Here is an 8256-nt window from a genome sequence, read left to right as displayed (position 1 = left end):
AAGGAGAGTATATTTAAGTACTGAGACTTCCTATCCTTTTTCTTTCTGATTTTGAAACAGTCGTCAGAGAGTGAATGAATATTTCTTATCACTCTTGCATGCTTTTTTTTCCTAGTACCTGTAAGATTAACATTTCTCTGTATTGTAGTGACATACTAAAGTGTGAGACTTCCTAATGTATATCTCTGTGTGGCTGGAGTATAAAATTGACATGGGGATGAGGTGGGATGAAGAAAAGGAGAACGTGATGACATTTTAGCTTCTTTGAAGAATCTGAGCCAGTTTCTGAATTTAGTACTGGGCTCTGGGGTGGGGGTGTAGAGAGTTTAAGAAGGCACAAATCCTTTGTTACAGTTTAGATTAGAAAAAAAATATGATTGTATCAAAGATTTTTAAGCACAGTGAATGGAACACTTCAGTTTAATATTACCCTTATTAGACTTTAAATATTACCCTTATTAAGACTTACTTTAATATTTAATATTTATTATTTTAATACTTTTTACTACATTAGTTTATTATTTATCCATTTATTATATTATTAAATGTATTATTTAATTATTTAATGCTATTAAATCTATATTATTTAAATTTAAGGTCTCTTACCGGCAAACAGTGAAGTTTTAAGGTTAAAATCAACTACCTTTTAAGGACTTTAGTGGAATGTAATTAATAGCCTGCTGAAGGTATGCTGCTTTGTGATGATAACTGTTTCATCGAGAAGTGAGGACAGATCTAGCTGCCTTTAATCTGTGTAACTCCTCTTAGTGCCAACTCTAATGATCTTCAGAGGAAGGGCAAAAGAGAATGATAGACAGTGTGTCTTCATGTTAACTCTCTCCATTGCAAATCTAGCCGCGTTTACAATGAGGCTACTTCTCAAATGTGATACTATTCCCTTGTTCTCCCCAAATGTATTACTCTTTTTTGCATCTCTGAGGGCAGAGGGATTTGCCTTGGGGCCTTTGTTTGCATAACACATTCCCTGTGTGTTTATTAACATACTGTTAAACTATGTTCTCAGCATGAGCAGGCATCCTCTCAGGCCATTGCCTGGGTCTGGGGCTGCTCGAAGGAGAGATAATCACTGGAACTGAGCTGACTCCTCACGGGGAATGTGACTCCACTCACAGCAAGAGAGCAAATAGGAAATGACTTGGGGTGAGTTTCACTAAGCCGGAAAAATGAATTAGACACACTCCTCAACAGAATCTGAAAACATTACATACAGTGTAAAGAGAAAAGGTTAGAGCAAGAGGTTGCTTACCATTCGCACTTTGGAATTGAAATGCGTTTATGGGAACATTGTACCTCCTTATGAAGTGAGATTTGTCTTTCAATTGTGTTACCCAGGAAAGAATCCATTCATTGAGCAATCCCTCCATTCTTTATATACAGTTCAAGTTTTGAGAAGTAGGTCAGGTCAGAGGTAAATCTCAACACTTCCCTGTGAAAAACGAAAAAGAAATAAATTTGGAAGTCAAATTGTGGAAATTGCTATGACCTTTGGGATACCATCCTTTATAATACGCAGTAAAAATATTGGGCTGCTCAGGCTTACATCGAGTTTACAGGAACATAAATTGCCACAATTGAGCTGCAAGCTTTATGTTCTTAAATCACATCATTATTCTTTGGGATATTGGAAGGGAAGGTAGAAAATAGCAGATTTCCATCCATCTCAAGAAATAATAACAGTCTTACTGATTGCCTTCAGTATTTTGTTGCAATATATTAGGTCATTTTTAACCCCCTTATTTTAAAGAAAATCTCTTTTAGAAAACATCTGCTATTCAGGATAAATCATGACACTGACAATTTATCTGTCTGATAAGGTGAACATAGTACACCTTTATTTTTGTCTCAGTTGTAACACACAAAGGCAGAGACAGTGGCGGCAAAGCTAGTGAAGCCCATAGAGCTATGGAATTATGTCAGTTTAAACCAATTGAGGGTCTGATCAAAACACCTCCATGTCATAAAACCAAAACTGGCATTTGGTTTAAAATAAAAGTGAGGAAAACTTTAATAAGGTGAAAAGAAAAACAGATGCAGGAGTCAAACAAAAGGAAGAATAAAAATTGTAGTAATGTTACAAAGGTCCTATAGACCTTTTAAGAACCTTGCCATCTTAACACAGTTACTGATTTAAAATAGACCAACCAACCCCAGGATCACGTGAAGGTCGTTGCCAATTAATTTTAATGCTGTGATACTGCAGATGAATGATTATGAACATTTTTAATTTTTGGAAGAGAGAGGGAAGAGTGAAAGAAAAAGGAAACTTTGTACTATATGTGCTGATAAAAATCTTGAGACTGCGCCTGCTAGGTTACCACTAAACTATATTGAAAGTACCAAAAACAAATACTGCTAGAAATTCCTCATGTGTAAGGTCTCTGCACCCCTTGGGCATTGGATTTAAATAAGGACTAAGTGGTACCAGCTGGCTTTCATGCCCAAGTGCTTGTGGGGATTCAATCTTTAATGAGCCAGAGAGCACAAAGGCTCCTCCTGAGAAGTGCAGGCTTGGGTTTGTGCTCCTTGCTGTGAGTAAAGTTGTTTTCTTCACCCTATTCAGTGAGATGCGTTTTCTAATTCAATAAGAGAAAGGAAGTGCAAGATGCTAATAAATAATGTCTCACAGATAGCAGAAGATAATCCAAACAATAGAAACTGTAGAAGGAAAGCATATGTTCCCTCGGGGAGAATTTATTGAAAGCTGAGGTGTAACAATAAGAAGCTACATTCACAAATCTCTAAAGGCAGCTTTGCACTGCTTCAGCAGTGCAGAGCAGCTTAAATCCAGCTTAAATTTCCAGTGAAGTATGCATTTGTGTAACTGACTCCTCTGGCTTCATAAGGCTTTCATAAGGTATATGACGAGGGGAGAGCTGTGGCCCAGGTGACCTGTTCCCTCATGATTCGTTCAGGTGGTTTTGAAGCCTCCTCTTCAGTTACCTCAAGCCCAGTTCAGATGCAGCCCAGTGGTACAGATCGAAGTTTGTTGTTGTTGTTGTCTGTGTTTTCTTGATGAGAAAAAGGAGAAAAGTGAAACTCCGAATAATTCAACCATGTATAAAAACCAGGTTATGATACGAATCAAGTTGGTTTCTGGTACTGATTTTGCTTTGACTATGTGTCTTTTCCTGAATAATCATCTCTAAAATGTTGCTCAAAGTACACATGAGTCAGACTATCTGCACAAATAAAGTTTGTGCCTGATAAAATCTTGAAGGTGTAGCGTTTGCCCTCACTTCATATGAAGAATTTGTGCCCTGTGCTACTCCAGCAGCTAAATAGTATGTTTTTGTGTGTGGCATTGCTGTGACATGACCATGGTAACACATAACAAGTTGTGACACTGTCTATGGATATAAGAGAAGGTCAGTAGAGATTAGAACTCTGATCAGACACGTTAGAACCAGCAGAATATTTAGGTTCTTTGAAGTCAGGTAATGCATTGCCTTGCCTTTAGATGTTGAGTGCCTACAACACCAGAAATCTTTTAGTCGTATATAACCTGTAAAAGGTACATGGTAAGTAAGGCCCTTCTAATGGGATCAAAAACCTCCTGTGTATATGCAGAAGTAACCTGCTTACAGGTAGCAACAAGAAGCACATGGACCAGTACTGTGTCAGAAATCTTTGACAGGCTCTTGTAGTTCAGAAGCTTACTGTCTGGAGCTTCTTCTCCTCTGCTTGTCCTCTCTCCTTTCTTAGCTTAAGAAGTGTGGCTTTTGCTTCTCACAGTATTGCTAGAAAAGGACAAAAAAAGAGAGAGGAATTGGTGGTGGTGAAGAGTTCTCTTCCTAATTCTTAAGTTCAGTGTTTACAGGTAGCAAGAGAGAGATTTAACTTCTTTGCTGGAGAGGATTCAAAGCCTCATCTTTCAGGAGACTGACTTAGCTACAAAAATCAAATTGACTTTGCAGAACTATCTATTTCTCCAATGTTTCATCGTTGTGGAGAGAGGGAAAGAAGGAGTATGATACTAGCTAATTGGTTAGGTGTGGGCTGCAATTTCTCTCTGCTATGGGTAATAAAGTATACAGAAGCATTTTTATGAGTAAGAACTGGGCTCCACATCTCCCTGCTCCTGGTTGAGCCACTGGATTATGTGTGAGGGGACCAGAGGAGAGGAAGAAAGACAATGCTCAGGATACCAACTGAAGGTTTAAAACGTCTCTTAACTCACTCGTCCATAAGGCTAAGTGATTAGTTTACCATACAGAAGCTTCTGGTGAAGTAGAGGCTTGAACCCAGTTCTCCAAGGTCTAGGTTGACAGTTTAACTACTACTTCTGGGCTTCTTATTCGAGTGTATTCACTCTTCCCCTTGTCAGTTGTTGATCAAAGTTACAAATGTAGGGTTTCCCTAGGCAGTAGATGGACTGCATGCGTTAGAGCTTTGTACTCCACTATGTTTCTTTACAGTAATAAAATCTCAGACAAGGAATCACCAATTTCTCTTTTTGCAAACTAACTCAGACTGATAACACAAAAATGAGACTCTTTCAAGTCTGTGGTATGACCAAACTAGATAAGTTCAACTTTGGATATGTTTACAGTCAGATATCTTTGCTAAAGACAAATCCTAGCAAGAGGAGGGTATGTAGGTGTGTACTTCTACCCCAGCTTCCACATAGATATCTCTTAGAAGCAGGCAAGTTGCCTTGCACAGGTTCAGTAAGGGGTAGCATCTTTTCGTTTGTATCATTAACAGTAATCATCCACAGAGTTTGAAACACGAGAGCTGTATTTCTATAGAAAGAATACCTGTAGACAAAGTGAGGTGAAAAAAAGAATGAAGTAATATTTTTACGACACACATTTAGTTTGGGAGTCTGCATGCTAGAAGAAACTGAAAAATTGTTATAAAGGAAAAAATCTCTTTAATTTCTGTTCATTTCCATTTGAAAGGTCTAGTGAGATGTTTTTGTGGGAGTTTTTTTGTGGTTTGGTTTTTTTTTGTTGTTGTTGTTGTTTGTTTGTTTTGAATGAAGCTGAAATGAACAGCGTTCATTACTTGCTTTGCAATAGCTATATCTGCATTGTGCCTTGCTTGCTTCCCTGTGTATTGGTGTTACTTACTTGAATTTGCAGAGCTGGCAAAAACTGTTATATTTTCAGAACTGTAGCTAAAGAGAGAGGAAGAGGTAGGGGGAGGAAGAGAGGGAAAGAGTTGTTTTGTTTATTTTTTGGTTAAACTTCTGATGTCACACTGAATAATTTAAAACTTCAGTTTCAGTATGAGAAGTAGCTGCAAAAAGCCCCATTTTGTGTGTTATCACAATAATTTCTATATTGACTCTATGTACTACTCAAGCAAAATCAATGTGTACATACAATTTAAAATATTGATTAACCTTGTAACTATATCCTGGCATCTGAGGTTCAGACTGATGGATTATTTTTTCTCTATTACCCTCACAGTAATGGTTCTGTAGATTAGCAGTTGATTCAAATATACCAAATCCAGAACTATCTACAGCTGTAAGTGACTAACAGAAATTGAACTCTGTAATGTTTGTGACTATTTACACTGTCTTAGCTTGATTGCCTCTGTAGCACTACTGGGTATTTTTTTTTAAAAAATTAAATAGTAGGGCATTGCAACATGCAAATCGGAAGACAGAAATGACCTCACTGAGAGTCAGTTAGCAGATAAATGCTGAAATAATTTGGGAGAAGAAATTGTAGGGTGTTGTAATTTTTTTTTCTTTTGAAGCCATTTGCAATTAGGCTATTTACAGATTAATTTGCATATGAAGTTCAGGCACCCAAAGGCCAGCTGCCAAAATGGCCCTTCTAATTCATGAATTCAGAATATTTCCTCTGTCCAGTTCCTGTGTTTCTGAAGGAAGCTGCATCTTGTCTATAGCAGTATCTCTTTAATACTGTCAGAAATTATTTCTAAAAATGTAACGTGATTTTTAGTTTGAGGTATGGTCCTCTCTAAGACTTTATTCATCATTGTTTATTCTGAAGAACAGTTGATAGAGCACTTTGCTACTACATTAACTCTTTCTTTAAGGAATTATGCCTGCCTGACAAGACCTCTGTTCTGGCATGTGAAGGAACACAAGACAATGTGCTCACTTATATTTTTAATTCTCTTAATCATATGTTGTTTCAAAAAAAACCCAGCCCTTGCATAACCAAAGGAGAACCAGAAGAGTTATCTTCAGTTAATAGGCTACATACAGAAATCAGGAAACAAAAAAGTAATCAAAAACCCCATTCTGTGATTAGTGTGATGAATAGCTAATCAATTAACAATAGGTATGTGTGAATATAATACATTAATATTAAATGATACCTGATTTGAACGTCACTATCTAATTGTAAAAAATTATTTTCTTAGTTTTCAGGCTTACCTCTAAACTGGGAGCTTCAGCATTAAACACAGAACTCATCCTGTCAGTTATGTTCTCCTGACATTGACCGGACCGGGAGAGTTTGAATTCTCAAGTCCCAGTACATCTAACATTCATATTGATCATGTGCAAGTGTTTGCTCAGCGTAGAGTTTTCTGAAGTGTTCTTGAGGAGGAGAGCTCAAGTGTGCTTACGTCAAGGTCCCCTCTAGGTAAACTGGGAAGGTCTGTCAGAGACAAGGCTGAGAGAAAAACAGCCTGGGCAGCAATTGTCCCTGAGCAGGTTCTTCTAATGCGTCAGTCTCTCAATATTTCAGTATAGATATAGCCTTTGACTCCCAAAAGCCACTAGTCCTCATTGCATTCCTGTACAAGTCCACAGTGCATTCCTGAGGTGTGATTTTTCTATTTTCCTCCTCCCCCCCATTCTGTTTGAGGGGAACAGTTCAGGCAGTCTCTGTAAACTGTGTTTTTCTAACTCCTTGCTTCCATACTGCAAAATTATTAATGCTCCTTGTTATGCTTTCTCTAGACAACTGGCATTGTCTAACAATGTCTGGAGAACAGCTGTTCTTTATCCTAAACACTTGTTCCTGTCTGTTCTCAAAACAACTTCATATCTGTTTGACAGCTTGCCATTTATTTTTCAGATAGTGGAAATGTCATCTTTTCTAGCAACCTGGTTTACCTGCTCATGGTTTTGGCACTCTTCATTGGCATGGCTTTTGCATATTTGAGAATTTCCATGATGTACCTTTACAGTAAGGTCCTCTACATTGGCAGCACTGTCTTGCCACAGTGCAGAAGCCCAAATAGATTTACCTCTATGCTGCCTGTTGATCTGTTCCACTTGCTGTAGCACCCCCACAACTATTTGCCACCAACCAAGAGTCAGTATAGAGATGGTGTTGGCCACTTTTCTCATTCAGCAATATCTGGAGCCAACTGGATGGCTTTTATTTCTGCAAACTGTCTTGATCCGCCTTTTCCTTTAGCAGTTTTTGAGATATGTTATATGGGACTCCACAGAGCAGTTTCCCACTTCTGATGCTTTTCCAAAATATGATGGGACACATCAGTAAACAGAGCATATTGATTCCCATTTTTTGTCAATTTATTATACAGTTGGGTCTTTTGTGGCATGAGTCAGCTCTTTGGTGTGGTATCCAAAATATCTGCATTCTGCTCAGTCTGTGTGACCTCTTTCTGGATTTTTGGGTGGTTGGGGTTTCCAAGTCAAACCCATCACATGATCAGTGCTAACAACTTACCCCATGTAGTATTGGTTGCACTGGAAAAGCAAAAAGCAGACATTATTGTGTCCTGAAATTTCGTGTGCATCAGTAAAGGGAGCAGGTAAGGGAACAAGAAAACCAGTGCCGAGAACAAGAATATCGACACTGTGGCCAGCAACAGCAAGTAGTAACTTGACAAGCAATGGCTAAGCAGATGTAACAACTGTGAATTCAGTCTAGCACATTCTGATAAAATATATAGTTATCTTGAGCCCCACATGGTGTACCTGAAAGGGACTGTTTTGAGTTGGCTCCCACTGATAGATTAAGTTCCCAAGCAGTGTCTTGTTCCCCCAGCTCCCCCGCACCGGGATGGGGGAGAGAACTGGATAGGCAGAAAAAGCCCCTGATGGGTCAAGATAAAACCAGTTTAATAAGTGTGTGTGTGCATGTGTGCACATCTGTGTAAATAAAAATAAAAAAGTAATGTAAAATCAGTCACTCACCACCAACAGATCGATACCTAGGGGGTCTCCAAGCAATGGCAGCTTGGAAACACACCTGAGCATCACACTGTATGGTATAGAATATCCCATTAGACAAACTGAATCAGCTGTCCTGGCAGCATCCCATCCAAACCTTT

Source organism: Chiroxiphia lanceolata, chromosome 1 (genome assembly GCF_009829145.1).
Source record: "Chiroxiphia lanceolata isolate bChiLan1 chromosome 1, bChiLan1.pri, whole genome shotgun sequence".
In the NCBI taxonomy this organism is placed as follows: Eukaryota; Metazoa; Chordata; class Aves; order Passeriformes; family Pipridae; genus Chiroxiphia; species Chiroxiphia lanceolata.
Note: the sequence above shows the minus strand (reverse complement) of the source record.